Here is a 16,998-nt window from a genome sequence, read left to right on the forward strand (position 1 = left end):
CAGGTGATATATAACCCAGGTTTCGGTCACGGACGGCGGCTGCTGCCCTATACGAGTACATACTGCTGTATATTACATACCTGCTGCCCTATACTAGTACATACTGCTGTATATTACATACCTACTGCCCTATACGAGTACATACTGCTGCATATTACATACCTGCTGCCCTATACTAGTACATACTGCTGCATATTACATACCTGCTGCCCTATACTAGTACATACTGCTGCATATTACATACCTGCTGCCCTATACTAGTACATACTGCTGTATATTACATACCTGCTGCCCTATACTAGTACATACTGCTGTATATTACATACCTGCTGCCCTATACTAGTACATACTGCTGTATATTACATACCTGCTGCCCTATACTAGTACATACTGCTGCATATTACATACCTGCTGCCCTATACTAGTACATACTGCTGCATATTACATACCTGCTGCCCTATACTAGTACATACTGCTGCATATTACATACCTGCTGCCCTATACTAGTACATACTGCTGCATATTACATACCTGCTGCCCTATACTAGTACATACTGCTGTATATTACATACCTGCTGCCCTATACTAGTACATACTGCTGTATATTACATACCTGCTGCCCTATACTAGTACATACTGCTGCATATTACATACCTGCTGCCCTATACTAGTACATATTGCTGTATATTACATACCTGCTGCCCTATACTAGTACATACTGCTGCATATTACATACCTGCTGCCCTATACTAGTACATACTGCTGCATATTACATACCTGCTGCCCTATACTAGTACATACTGCTGTATATTACATACCTGCTGCCCTATACTAGTACATACTGCTGCATATTACATACCTGCTGCCCTATACTAGTACATATTGCTGTATATTACATACCTGCTGCCCTATACTAGTACATACTGCTGTATATTACATACCTGCTGCCCTATACTAGTACATACTGCTGCATATTACATACCTGCTGCCCTATACTAGTACATATTGCTGTATATTACATACCTGCTGCCCTATACTAGTACATATTGCTGTATATTACATACCTGCTGCCCTATACGAGTACATACTGCTGTGGTGATGCTATAACTACTGTATATTACGTACCTGCTGCCCTATACTAGTATATACTGCTGTATATTACATACCTGCTGCCCTATACTAGTACATACTGCTGTGATGATGATATAACTACTGTATATTACGTACCTGCTGCCCTATACTAGTACATACTGCTGTATATTACATACCTGCTGCCCTATACTAGTACATATTGCTGTATATTACATACCTGCTGCCCTATACGAGTACATACTGCTGTATATTACATACTTGCTGCCCTATACGAGTACATACTGCTGTATATTACATACCTGCTGCCCTATACTAGTACATACTGCTGTGATGATGATATAACTACTGTATATTACGTACCTGCTGCCCTATACTAGTACATACTGCTGTATATTACATACCTGCTGCCCTATACTAGTACATATTGCTGTATATTACATACCTGCTGCCCTATACGAGTACATACTGCTGTATATTACATACTTGCTGCCCTATACGAGTACATACTGCTGTATATTACATACCTGCTGCCCTATACTAGTACATACTGCTGTGATGATGATATAACTACTGTATATTACGTACCTGCTGCCCTATACTAGTACATACTGCTGTATATTACATACCTGCTGCCCTATACTAGTACATATTGCTGTATATTACATACCTGCTGCCCTATACTAGTACATACTGCTGTATATTACATACCTGCTGCCCTATACTAGTACATACTGCTGTATATTACATACCTGCTGCCCTATACTAGTACATACTGCTGTATATTACATACCTGCTGCCCTATACTAGTACATATTGCTGTATATTACATACCTGCTGCCCTATACGAGTACATACTGCTGTATATTACATACCTGCTGCCCTATACGAGTACATACTGCTGTATATTACATACCTGCTGCCCTATACTAGTACATACTGCTGTGATGATGATATAACTACTGTATATTACGTACCTGCTGCCCTATACTAGTACATACTGCTGTATATTACATACCTGCTGCCCTATACTAGTACATATTGCTGTATATTACATACCTGCTGCCCTATACGAGTACATACTGCTGTATATTACATACCTGCTGCCCTATACGAGTACATACTGCTGTATATTACATACCTGCTGCCCTATACGAGTACATATTGCTGTATATTACATACCTGCTGCCCTATACTAGTACATATTGCTGTATATTACATACCTGCTGCCCTATACTAGTACATACTGCAGTATATTACATACCTGCTGCCCTATACTAGTACATACTGCTGTGATGATGATATAACTACTGTATATTACATACCTTCTGCCCTATACTAGTACATACTGCTGTGGTGATGATATAACTATTGTATATTACATACATGCTGCCCTATACTAGTACATACTGCTGTATATTACATACCTGCTGCCCTATACTAGTATATACTGCTGTGGTGATGATATAACTATTGTATATTACATACATGCTGCCCTACACTAGTACATACTGCTGTGGTGATGATATAACTATTGTATATTACATACATGCTGCCCTATACTAGTACATACTGCTGTGGTGATGATATAACTACTGTATATTACATACATGCTGCCCTATACTAGTACATACTGCTGTGGTGATGATATAACTATTGTATATTACATACCTTCTGCCCTGTACTAGTACATACTGCTGTGGTGATGATATAACTACTGTATATTACATACCTGCTGCCCTATACTAGTACATACTGCTGTGGTGATGATATAACTATTGTATATTACATACCTTCTACCCTATACTAGTACATACTGCTGTGGTGATGATATAACTATTGTATATTACATACCTTCTGCCCTATACTAGTACATACTGCTGTGGTGATGATATAACTATTGTATATTACATACCTTCTGCCCTATACTAGTACATACTGCTGTGGTGATGCTATAACTACTGTATATTACGTACTTGCTGCCCTATACTAGTATATACTGCTGTATATTACATACCTGCTGCCCTATACTAGTACATACTGCTGTGATGATGATATAACTACTGTATATTACGTACCTGCTGCCCTATACTAGTACATACTGCTGTATATTACATACCTGCTGCCCTATACGAGTACATATTGCTGTATATTACATACCTGCTGCCCTATACGAGTACATATTGCTGTATATTACATACCTGCTGCCCTATACTTGTACATATTGCTGTATATTACATACCTGCTGCCCTATACTAGTACATACTGCAGTATATTACATACCTGCTGCCCTATACTAGTACATACTGCTGTGATGATGATATAACTACTGTATATTACATACCTTCTGCCCTATACTAGTACATACTGCTGTGGTGATGATATAACTATTGTATATTACATACCTGCTGCCCTATACTAGTACATACTGCTGTGGTGATGATATAACTACTGTATATTACATACATGCTGCCCTATACTAGTACATACTGCTGTGGTGATGATATAACTATTGTATATTACATACCTTCTGCCCTATACTAGTACATACTGCTGTGGTGATGATATAACTACTGTATATTACATACCTGCTGCCCTATACTAGTACATACTGCTGTGGTGATGATATAACTATTGTATATTGCATACCTTCTGCCCTATACTAGTACATACTGCTGTGGTGCTGATATAACTACTGTATATTACATACCTGCTGCCCTATACTAGTACATACTGCTGTGATGATGATATAACTACTGTATACTACGTACCTGCTGCCCTATACTAGTACATACTGCTGTATATTACATACCTGCTGCCCTATACTAGTACATATTGCTGTATATTACATACCTGCTGCCCTATACGAGTACATACTGCTGTATATTACATACTTGCTGCCCTATACGAGTACATACTGCTGTATATTACATACCTGCTGCCCTATACTAGTACATACTGCTGTGATGATGATATAACTACTGGATATTACGTACCTGCTGCCCTATACTAGTACATACTGCTGTATATTACATACCTGCTGCCCTATACTAGTACATACTGCTGTATATTACATACCTGCTGCCCTATACTAGTACATATTGCTGTATATTACATACCTGCTGCCCTATACGAGTACATACTGCTGTATATTACATACCTGCTGCCCTATACGAGTACATACTGCTGTATATTACATACCTGCTGCCCTATACGAGTACATATTGCTGTATATTACATACCTGCTGCCCTATACTAGTACATATTGCTGTATATTACATACCTGCTGCCCTATACTAGTACATACTGCAGTATATTACATACCTGCTGCCCTATACTAGTACATACTGCTGTGATGATGATATAACTACTGTATATTACATACCTTCTGCCCTATACTAGTACATACTGCTGTGGTGATGATATAACTATTGTATATTACATACATGCTGCCCTATACTAGTACATACTGCTGTATATTACATACCTGCTGCCCTATACTAGTACATACTGCTGTGGTGATGATATAACTATTGTATATTACATACCTTCTGCCCTATACTAGTACATACTGCTGTGGTGATGATATAACTACTGTATATTACATACCTGCTGCCCTATACTAGTACATACTGCTGTGGTGATGATATAACTATTGTATATTACATACCTTCTGCCCTATACTAGTACATACTGCTGTGGTGATGATATAACTATTGTATATTACATACCTTCTGCCCTATACTAGTACATACTGCTGTGGTGATGCTATAACTACTGTATATTACGTACCTGCTGCCCTATACTAGTATATACTGCTGTATATTACATACCTGCTGCCCTATACTAGTACATACTGCTGTGATGATGATATAACTACTGTATATTACGTACCTGCTGCCCTATACTAGTACATATTGCTGTATATTACATACCTGCTGCCCTATACTAGTACATATCGCTGTATATTACATACCTGCTGCCCTATACGAGTACATATTGCTGTATATTACATACCTGCTGCCCTATACGAGTACATACTGCTGTATATTACATACCTGCTGCCCTATACGAGTACATACTGCTGTATATTACATGCCTGCTGCCCTATACGAGTACATACTGCTGTATATTACATACCTGCTGCCCTATACTAGTACATACTGCTGTATATTACATACCTACTGATACTAGTACATAGTACTGCTGTATATTACATACCTGCTGCCCTATACTAGTACATAGTATTGCTGTATATTACATACCTACTGCCCTATACTAGTACATACTGCTGTATATTACATACCTGCTGCCCTATACTAGTACATAGTACTGCTGTATATTCCATACCTTCTGCCCTATACTAGTACATACTGCTGTGGTGATGCTATAACTACTGTATATTACGTACCTGCTGCCCTATACTAGTACATACTGCAGTATATTACATACCTGCTGCCCTATACTAGTACATACTGCTGTGATGATGATATAACTACTGTATATTACATACCTTCTGCCCTATACTAGTACATACTGCTGTGGTGATGATATAACTATTGTATATTACATACATGCTGCCCTATACTAGTACATACTGCTGTATATTACATACCTGCTGCCCTATACTAGTACATACTGCTGTGGTGATGATATAACTATTGTATATTACATACCTTCTGCCCTATACTAGTACATACTGCTGTGGTGATGATATAACTACTGTATATTACATACCTGCTGCCCTATACTAGTACATACTGCTGTGGTGATGATATAACTATTGTATATTACATACCTTCTGCCCTATACTAGTACATACTGCTGTGGTGATGATATAACTATTGTATATTACATACCTTCTGCCCTATACTAGTACATACTGCTGTGGTGATGCTATAACTACTGTATATTACGTACCTGCTGCCCTATACTAGTATATACTGCTGTATATTACATACCTGCTGCCCTATACTAGTACATACTGCTGTGATGATGATATAACTACTGTATATTACGTACCTGCTGCCCTATACTAGTACATATTGCTGTATATTACATACCTGCTGCCCTATACTAGTACATATTGCTGTATATTACATACCTGCTGCCCTTTACGAGTACATATTGCTGTATATTACATACCTGCTGCCCTATACGAGTACATACTGCTGTATATTACATACCTGCTGCCCTATACGAGTACATACTGCTGTATATTACATGCCTGCTGCCCTATACGAGTACATACTGCTGTATATTACATACCTGCTGCCCTATACTAGTACATACTGCTGTATATTACATACCTACTGATACTAGTACATAGTACTGCTGTATATTACATACCTGCTGCCCTATACTAGTACATAGTATTGCTGTATATTACATACCTACTGCCCTATACTAGTACATACTGCTGTATATTACATACCTGCTGCCCTATACTAGTACATAGTACTGCTGTATATTACATACCTTCTGCCCTATACTAGTACATACTGCTGTGGTGATGCTATAACTACTGTATATTACGTACCTGCTGCCCTATACTAGTATATACTGCTGTATATTACATACCTGCTGCCCTATACTAGTACATACTGCTGTGATGATGATATAACTACTGTATATTACGTACCTGCTGCCCTATACCAGTACATACTGCTGTATATTACATACCTACTGCCCTATACTAGTACATACTGCTGTATATTATATACCTGCTGCCCTATACTAGTACATAGTACTGCTGTATATTACATACCTGCTGCCCTATACTAGTACATACTGCTGTGATGATATAACTACTGTATATTACATACCTGTTACCCTATACTAGTACACTACTGCTGTATATTACATACCAGCTGCCCTATACTAGTACATACTGCTGTGGTGATGATAACTACTGTATATTACATACCTGCTGCCCTATACTAGTACATACTGCTGTGGTGATGATATAACTACTGTATATTACATACCTGCTGCCCTATACTAGTACACTACTGCTGTATATTACATACCAGCTGCCCTATACTAGTACATACTGCTGGGTTGATGATAACTACTGTATATTACATACCTGCTGCCCTATACTAGTACATACTGCTGTGGTGATGATAATTACTGTATATTACATACCTGTTGCCCTATACTAGTACACTACTGCTGTATATTATATACCTGCTGCCCTATACTAGTACATAGTACTGCTGTATATTACATACCTGCTGACCTATACTAGTACATACTGCTGTGATGATATAACTACTGTATATTACATACCTGCTGCCCTATACTAGTACATACTGCTGTGATGATATAACTACTGTATATTACATACCTGTTGCCCTATACTAGTACACTACTGCTGTATATTACATACCAGCTGCCCTATACTAGTACATACCTACTGTGGTGATGATATAACTACTGTATATTACATACCTGCTGCCCTATACTAGTACACTACTGCTGTATATTACATACCAGCTGCCCTATACTAGTACATACTGCTGGGTTGATGATAACTACTGTATATTACATACCTGCTGCCCTATACTAGTACATACTGCTGTGGTGATGATAACTACTGTATATTACGTAGCTGCTGACCATTTATCATTGCATATTGCGGTTTAATCCCTGAAAACACCTGTAATAGATGCATAACTGTATATATTATGTTTCCCCTAGATGTATGAAGGAGACGGCAGCAGGTATCTCCGTTCCCTCCATTCTCGCTGGCAGCCCCATCGATGCTGCCAGATTTACCAACATCCGGAATGTGATGCATTCCGCATATTGTCCCCCGCAGCTAACGCCAACTGAAGATTGGGTTAGCCGCTATAGCCCATGGGCTACACTGTCCATAATTAGCCCCCTGGCAAAGGCGACCGTGCTTGTGCAGTCCGTGGGATTCCACATACGCAGCAGTCCCGGGAGCACATTCCGGGCACATCTCAGGAACGGGATCCTTTCGGAGCCCCTGTCCCTGCATGTGCCAAAGGGTACAATCAGGTGATATGATCACATTGTGCAATCCCATCATGGGTGGTAATGTCATGCCCAAATCGCATTGCAAATGCGATTGTTAATAAATGGGACGCTTAGTGTGTCTCTCCCCCCCTTCAGTCTATGGGCCTGATTCAGAACCGCTCGTAAGTGGCCGCTCGTTCGCTCCGAGCGATGTTCGCACATCTGCGCATGCGCCAACCAGTCATTGCAGTCGGAAATCGTGCGCTCGCAAAACAGCGAGGGGCTGCTAATTTGAGTGACAGAATGTACCATTTGTGGGTGGTAACAGGGGAAGGTGCTTGAAAACGGGGAGTGGAGATCCGAACACAGGTGTGCCAAAGGGTCAAAACGGGCGTTTAATGGGAGTGCATAATTGGTAAAGGAGCGTCATCGATCACGTCACTTGGTTGTCTTTTAGCCTGAACTTCTCGCAGTGATTGCAGTAGGAAAAACCTACCACCAGCACTGCGAGCAATTCAGACGCCTTTCGATGTACTCGATTAATCTAATAAATAGCGGAGATAACGTGTGATGCGAACGGCCAGGGGGCGTCTTTACAAAATAGCGAGCGCATGTTTCGTTCGCTCGCTCAGACATAGAGGCGTCAACAGTCCGCAAAGAGTGAGCGCTCCATCTCCCACCTGTCTCTCATCTCTGTCCCCTCCATCTCCCACCTGTCTCTCATCTCTGTCCCCTCCATCTCCCTCCTGTCTCTCATCTCTGTCCCCTCCATCTCCCACCTGTCTCTCATCTCTGTCCCCTGTCGAAGCTGAATAATTGGCTAAGACAAGTTCAGTTTAGAATTTTAATCGTGGCGACGCCATCTTGCGACTGGCCGCAAGACGCCATCTTGAAAATGAGATCACAAGATGCCATTTTGCGAATGGCCGCCTAAGCGCCATTTTAGGTAAACTCACATTTTAGTACATGTGGCGATAATACTAATAGCACTCTGCGATTGCATTTTTTATCATTTCCCATACGCACATTAATACATACAATAGCGCTGTTAACTAGTCGCATATTAGCGAATGCATAGGACTTTGTATGAAACCGGTTTTATTAGCTTTATGCGCACGCATCTGCCCCAAGATAACTAGCGTCCTTATATCAAACCCTGGATACCCACACATTACTTATTCACACATAAGGTTCAATAAGCTTTAAAGTGTATGACTTAAGTTGGTTCAGTTAGTTTAAATGCTGAGAAATAAAGATATTTGATAACTAAGGTATTATACATGCTAAACCAGTCGTGTTTGGAGTTGTACTGATGCCTACTCTTTTCACAGTTTTCCGGTGTTATCGGTGGGGAGATCGCATCATGCATTCCCGAGTTATGGATCGCAGAGCCTACAAGCAACAAAATGTATATTTTAGAAACAACTGTTAGGATGCTGCCGGAGGCATGAAGAGGAAGATCCCCAGCTGTTAGAGGCAGGGAGAGTCTGTTTGAACCAGCCTGTTAAATGTGCTATAACAGCTGCTTCACCCCTGAGAACCAATGATATCAGCAACAGACTTCCCTATTGTCCTGTTTATTCTGGGGGGGTATAAATATAAGTGCACGAACGCTGATTCGGAGTCTTCGTGCTGAATGACGAGGGGTCTCTTGATGATGCCTATCTCTGGTTCCGGAAGCGCCTGCTTATGTATACTCTACTTGGGTCTGTATAATTTCCTTTTGCGCCTAAATTGTGTCTTGATCAATTGCGTGTAACTGTCTGAACTTTTACCTGAATATCACTTGTGCTTTGGAACCACAGATTCCACGTCTAAGTCTTTATTTATGGTGTGACCGCATACGCAAATTAGTGTCATCCTTAGAAGGTATAGGCAGGACATTAGAAGGTATAGGAAGGTGTGTATAGAGGTTCTGATCAAGTATCGTTACCTTCATCTCCCACCTGTCTCTCATCTCTGTCCCCTCCATCTCCCACCTGTCTCTCATCTCTACCCCCTCCATCTCCCACCAGTCTCTCATCTCTGTCCCCTCCATCTCCCACCTGTCTCTCATCTCTGTCCCCTTCATCTCCCACCTGTCTCTCATCTCTGTCCCCTCCATCTCCCACCAGTCTCTCATCTCTGTCCCCTCCATCTCCCACCTGTCTCTCATCTCTGTCCCCTTCATCTCCCACCTGTCTCTCATCTCTGTCCCCTCCATCTCCCACCTGTCTCTCATCTCTGTCCCCTTCATCTCCCTCCTGTCTCTCATCTTTGTCCCCTCCATCTCCCACCTGTCTCTCATCTGTCCCCTTCATCTCCCACCTGTCTCTCATCTCTGTCCCCTCCATCTCCCATCTGTCTCTCATCCCTGTCCCCTCCATCTCTCACCTGTCTCTCATTTATGTCCCCTTCATCTCCCAACTGTCTCTCATCTCTGTCCCCTCCATCTCCCAACTGTCTCTCATTTAAGTCCCCTTCATCTCCCAACTGTCTCTCATCTCTGTCCCCTCCATCTCCCAACTGTCTCTCATTTATGTCCACTTCATCTCCCACCTGTCTCTCATCTATCCCCTCCATCTCTCACCTGTCTCTCATCTCTGTCCCCTCCATCTCCCATCTGTCTCTCATCTCTGTCCCCTCCATCTGCCACCTGTCTCTCATCTCTGTCCCCTCCGTCTCCCACCTGTCTCTCATCTCTGTCCCCTCCATCTCCCACCTGTCTCATTTCTGTCCCCTCCATCTCCCACCTGTCTCTCATTTATGTCCACTTCATCTCCCAACTGTCTCTCATTTATGTCCCCTCCATCTCCCAACTGTCTCTTATGTCCCCTCCATCTCCCAACTGTCTCTCATCTCTGTCCCCTCCATCTCCCAACTGTCTCTCATTTATGTCCACTTCATCTCCCACCTGTCTCATCTGTCCCCTCAATCTCTCACCTCTCTCATATCTCTGTCCCCTTCATCTCCCATCTGTCTCTCATCTCTGTCCCCTTCATCTCCCACCTGTCTCTCATCTCTGCCCCCTCCATCTCCCATCTGTCTCTCATCTCTGTCCTCTCCATCTCCCACCTGTCTCTCATCTCTGTCCCCTCCATCTCTCATCTCTGTCCCCTCCATCTACCATCTGTTTCTCATCTCTGCCCCCCCCATCTTCAACCAGTCTCTCATTTCTGTCCCCTCCATCTCCCACCTGTCTCTCATCTCTGTCCCCTTCATCTCCCTCCTGTCTCTCGTCTCTGTCCCCTCCATCTCTCACCTGTCTCTCATTTATGTCCCCTCCATCTCCCAACTGTCTCTCATCTCTGTCCCCTCCATCTCCCAACTGTCTCTCATCACTGTCCCCTTCATCTCCCACCTGTCTCTCATCTCAGTCCCCTCCATCTCCCATCTGTCTCTCATCTCTGTCCCCTCCATCTCCCACCTGTCTCTCATCTCTGTCCCCTCCATCTCCCACCTGTCTCTCATCTCTGTCCCCTCCATCTCCCACCTGTCTCTCATCTCTGTCCCCTCCATCTCCCACCTGTCTCTCATCTCTGTCCCCTCCATCTCCCACCTGTTCAGGTAAGGCTAAAGAGTCAGGAGATGGCTAAAAGAGCCGGAATGTGACTAATGCCACGATGCGACTTTGTCTGCCGTGATGTAGCTGAAACAGCCGAGGGTATTGATGTGGACTGAAGAGACTGGGGTGTGGCTACGTTAGCCGCGATGCGGCTGGTACAGCCAGTGGTATTGATGCGGCCTGGAGTGACCATGGTGCGGCTAAGTTAGCTGTGATTCGGCTGGCACAGCCGGTGGTATTGATGTGGCCTGTAGTGACTGTGGTGCTGCTGGTACAGCCAGTGGTATTGATGCGGCCTGGAGTGGCCGTGATGCGGCTGGTACAGCCAGTGGTATTGATGCAGCTTGGAGTGACCGTGGTGCGGCTGATACAGCCAGTGGTATTGATGCAGCTTGGAGTGACCGTGGTGCAGCTAAGTTAGCCATGATGCGGCTGATACAGCCAGTGGTATTGATGCGGCTTGGAGTGACCATGGTGAAGACACAATAATGCAGAGACAGAATCCACATAGCAGGAAACGGAAGGCACATACGGAGATGCTATAGCTGGCAAAGCCGTGAGGACGCTGCTAGGCATAAAAAAGGTGAGGAACCAATCAGAGTCATGGACCATCATCCCGTGCTCCCAGTAACACGTGATGTCATCTGGCATCCAGATTGCCTAACAACAGTTGGTGCAGTTCTTGCACGGCAAATGGAAGTAGTAGGAGAGACCACAGTAGTGTTGGAGAGTGACAAAACGCGCCGGTGACTTGTAACAGTACCCCACCTTGACGAGGGGTTAAGGAACCCCTAGAACCTGGTTTGTTGGGAAAGTATTTTTTTTTTTTTTAAAAAGAGACTGGTATACCTTGCTCCAAATGGAGCGCAGCTGAGAGACTGAAAATGGAGATGCAGACCCCTTGGTATTGAGTTCGAAGGAATTAACTCTGGGGTGTAGTCCAGTGATGCAGAAAAATGGAGAAACTGAGGAAGCAGAATGACGCAAATTATTGAAAGCAAACTCCGCCAGAGACAGATGAGTAACCCAATCATTATGACATTTGGAAACGTAACAATGGATATATTGTTCCAAGGACTGATTGACGCGTTCTGTCTGGCCGCTAGACTGAGGGTGATAACCAGAGGACAGAATGAGACTAATGCCAAATGAAGAACAGGAATTCTTCCAAAATTGGGCAATAAACTGTGTTCCCCGTTCGGATACAATATCTGAAGGTAACCCATGGAGACGAAAATATGCTGGAGGAACAACGTAGAAAATTTCTTGGCAGTGGGAAGTTTGAGCAAAGAAATAAAATGTGTCATTTTAATGAAACGATCCACTACAGTCCAGATCACGGAACATAGGGTCTCATTCAGACCCGCTCGCGAGCGGGTCGATGGTACCCAAATGCACATGCGCACGACGGAGGCTGCTCCGTCATGCGCATGCGCGAGACCCGGCGAGCGACGGGGAAGCCGTCGCTCGAGGTCTCGCACCAAAGGGGGCGTGCTGTCAATGGTGAGTGACAGCACGCCCCCTTTGGTGGGCGTGCCTGCCCAGACGGAGGCGTTCCCACTAGTGATGTCAGTGGGAGTGATTTTGGCTCTAATAGAGCCAAAATCACTCCAGGGCTTGCGGCAGCGAGACCCTACCGCAGGGTCTCGTCGGAAGCCCGATGGTCTTGACCATCGCGACCATCATCATGGACGCTCACATAAGCTGTGGGTGGTAACCCACAGCTATGCGAGCGTCCAGGAGGACGCACCAAAAAAAAAACGCCCTGATTCAGAGCGTCCGGCTCTGAATCAGGCCCACAGAGAAGTAGGGAGGTGAACTATAAAATCCATGGCAATGTGCGTCCAGGGTTTACTGGGTATGGATAAAGGTAGCAGACCAGATGGAGATACACGCGGAGTAATTCCCTCGTCTTGGATATACCAGGATGACCTATGGCTTTTTGGGAGTGGAAGTCCAAAAGAACTGCTTCCCGGAGTCGAACAAAACTCTGCAGGTTTTCCAGATGGAGCTTCCGACTGAGCAGCTTGGAAGGAAACAGCCAAACTATGTGTAACAGCCACATTAATACGAGAACTAGGGACAATAGGTTCATCGGATTCCATAGTTTGTTGGACTGGAAAAAAACATCTGGAGAGATCATCTACCTTGATAATTTTTGTCCCTGGACAAAAAGAAATGATATAATTGAAGCAGATGAAAAATAAAGCCCAACGTGCCTGTCTGGAGATTAATCTTTTTGCTGTTTCAATGTATGCCAAATTCTTATGATCGGTAAGAACAACGACTTGATGTTTGGCCCCTTCTAAACAATGCCTCCAATCTTCAAAAGCCCATTTAATTGCTAGTAACTAACGATTGCCCACATCGTAGTTTCTCTCAGCAGTAGCAAATTTTCGAGAGAAAAAAGTGTAGGGATGCAACTTATTGTCTTGGGGATCCTTCTGGGATAATATGGCTCCAGTTCCAATCTCAGAAGCATCTACTTCGACAACAAATGGTAGATCCAGTTTAGGGTGCCAAAGGATCGGGGAATGAATGAAATCAACTTTCAGGTTATCAAAAGCTTGCACAGCCTTGAAGGACCAGTTCGAGGTGTCAGCTCCTTTCTTGGTCAGTTCCACTATCGGGGCCACAATAGAAAAAGAATCAATGAACCTCCGGTAATAGTTTACGAATCCGAGAAAGCATTGGATGGCTTTGAGGGTTGTGGGTTGAACCCTGTCCAGAATAGCTTTGACCTTACTAGGATCAATGCAGAAGCCCTGAGAGGAAATTATATATCCTAGAATGGAAATTTCTGTCACTTCGAATTCGCACTTGTCGAGTTTAGCGTATAGATGGTTTTCTCGCAGCTTTTGTAGTACCTGCCGGACATGTTGAAGATGTTGAGCCAAAGATTGGGAAAAGATCAGAATATCGTCCAGGTATACAACAGCAAAAATACACAAAAACTTGCGGAGAACATCATTGATAAGATCTTGAAAGACAGCTGGGGCATTGGAAAGTCCGAAAGGCATGACTGGTACTCCTAATGTCCAGAATGAGTATTAAAAGCTGTCTTCCACTCATCTCCTCTTCTAATCCGGATCAAGTTGTAAACTCCTCGGAGATTAATTTAGGAGAAGATGGTTGCTTCGCATAACTGGTGAAAAAAAAACAGAAATTAAAGGCAGAGGATAAGAGTTCTTGATAGTTACGTTGTTTAGACCTCTGTAGTTAATACGATGTCTAAGCGACCTGTCTGTCTTTTCAACCAAAAAAAATCTGCCCCGACTGGAGACTTGGAAGGGCGGATTAAACCCTTGGCTAGTGCACCCTTCATATATTCCTCCGTGACCTTATTCTCCGGGATGGACAAGGCATACAAACGACCTTTAGGTAACTTAGCACCGGGAATGAGGTTGACCGTACAGTCATAAGGCCAGTGAGGCGGAAGGATATCGGCCCCTTGTTTGGAAAAAACGTCGGAGAATTCACGATATTGAAGAGGAATCTCAGAGGAAGGGTCCAAAACAGAGGGTTGTAACATATGAATAGGTACAGAGAGGCACATAGAATGACATCTAGAACTTCTCTTAATGATCTCACCAGTCTGCCAGTCAATAACAGGATTCTGGGCCTGACTCAGCAAGGAACGCACAGGAGAGAACGCATGCACTGGGCCGGTTTCCATATTGCGCACGCATCGCACTGCGCGTGCTCGAACTAGCCAGTGTGATCGGGTAAGCGTACGCAGAATACATGCAACGTATATGCAGACCCCTCTTATATTGAATGCCAGGAAGTTTTGTGTGTGGTGACGGGGAGTGGTCGGGCGAACGCTGTCTGTGCATTGGGATGCCGTTTTAGGGGCGTCCATAATTAAGCGAGTGTGACGAAACATGCAGTGATGAAACTCCATGCACACAGGAAGTTGCCAAGATCCTGCGCGAGGTCTGGTAAACCACTATTATGCAAATGTGGTCAATGGTTCTCAATGTTTACACTATCTTGCATACTCATCAGGCTTTGAGTAAAGGGAGATGGGCGGTTTAATATGGGGCTGGGTGTCTGCATCTTATGCTGCGGTCTCCGTGTGTGCGCATTGATTAGCATATGCCCGCAGCGGCTGGGTGCGTGCGGCTGCTAGCGTGTGTTTCTTGCTGAATCAGGCCTTGTGATCTCTGAGCCAAGGGAGACCCAAGATGATAGGAGCCAATGGACAATGTATGACTAAAAAAGAAATCTTCTCAGAATGTAATAATCCAATAGACAAACGGGAAGGTGGTGACCGAAATGCAACAACACCATCTGAGAAGATATGGCCATCCCAACCACAAATGCAAATGGTGTGATCCAGAGGGACAGGAGGAATTCCCAGGGTTTCAAAGACAATTATTAACTGAGTGTCCCTTGCCACCGCAGTACATGCTAAGTCCTAAAGAACGCCTGCTATGTTTTTCTTCTGGAGGCAGACAAAAGGCTCCTATCTGCATAGGTTCTTCTAATTCAGGAGGAGGAACCCAAGTGGAGAATCTAGAAGCCCTTGCGGGTAGATCCTTCTCACGTCTACATTCACGTAAGCGACGATCTACTTGGATGACTAAGTGCATAAGATTGTCCAGGGTTTCAGAAACAGGATGTTGAACAAAGATTCAGAAAGCCTTAAGCGGAACTGGCTATGAAGAGCAGGATCATACCAACCAGAGTCTACTGCCCATCTATGAAATTTTGTGCAGTAGTCTTCTGCTGCCTTCTGTCCTTGTTTAAGAGAGCGCAGACTTGCCTCAGCCATAGCAGCTTTATCTGGGTCATCATAAAGAAGACCTAACGCTTTAAAAAATGCATCCACAAACTGAAGGGCCTCATGAGTGGACAGTAATCCGAAAGCCCAGGTTTGAGGATCTCCTTGAAGTAATGAGATGACTAACCCAATGCGTTGCATCTCAGTTCCGGAAGAAATAGGGCGTAATCTAAATAGAGTTTACAGCTCTCCCAAAAAATTGAGATACTATTCATGATCACCTGAAAACCGGTTGGGAAGGTTCATCTTAGGTTCCTTGAGGCTCATCTGAACTGAAGTGGAACAAACATCTTCAACTCTGAGGGAAAGTTCCTGCACCTTCTGAGTAAGGACTTGAATCTGACCAGCAAGCATCTGAGCTGGATTCTGTGAAAGATCCACTCGTGTCACAATTGTTTGGCCGGCTATAATGTTACGGTCCCCTAGGACTTACTGTGTTAACCCCCAGAACCACAAAGGAGGGGTCTCCTGCCAATAACAGCCACCTGCTGTTCCCTGAGAACTGAATATGTTCACTGGTACTTAGGTGGCCGCCTGGACTTAATCTCGGGGTAGTAGCAATTTACACAGAAATCCTAGGAAGACCAAGGTATAT

The sequence above is a fragment of the Taudactylus pleione genome, unplaced genomic scaffold (assembly GCF_031769625.1).
Source record: "Taudactylus pleione unplaced genomic scaffold, aTauple2 ptg001518l, whole genome shotgun sequence".
In the NCBI taxonomy this organism is placed as follows: domain Eukaryota; kingdom Metazoa; phylum Chordata; class Amphibia; order Anura; family Myobatrachidae; genus Taudactylus; species Taudactylus pleione.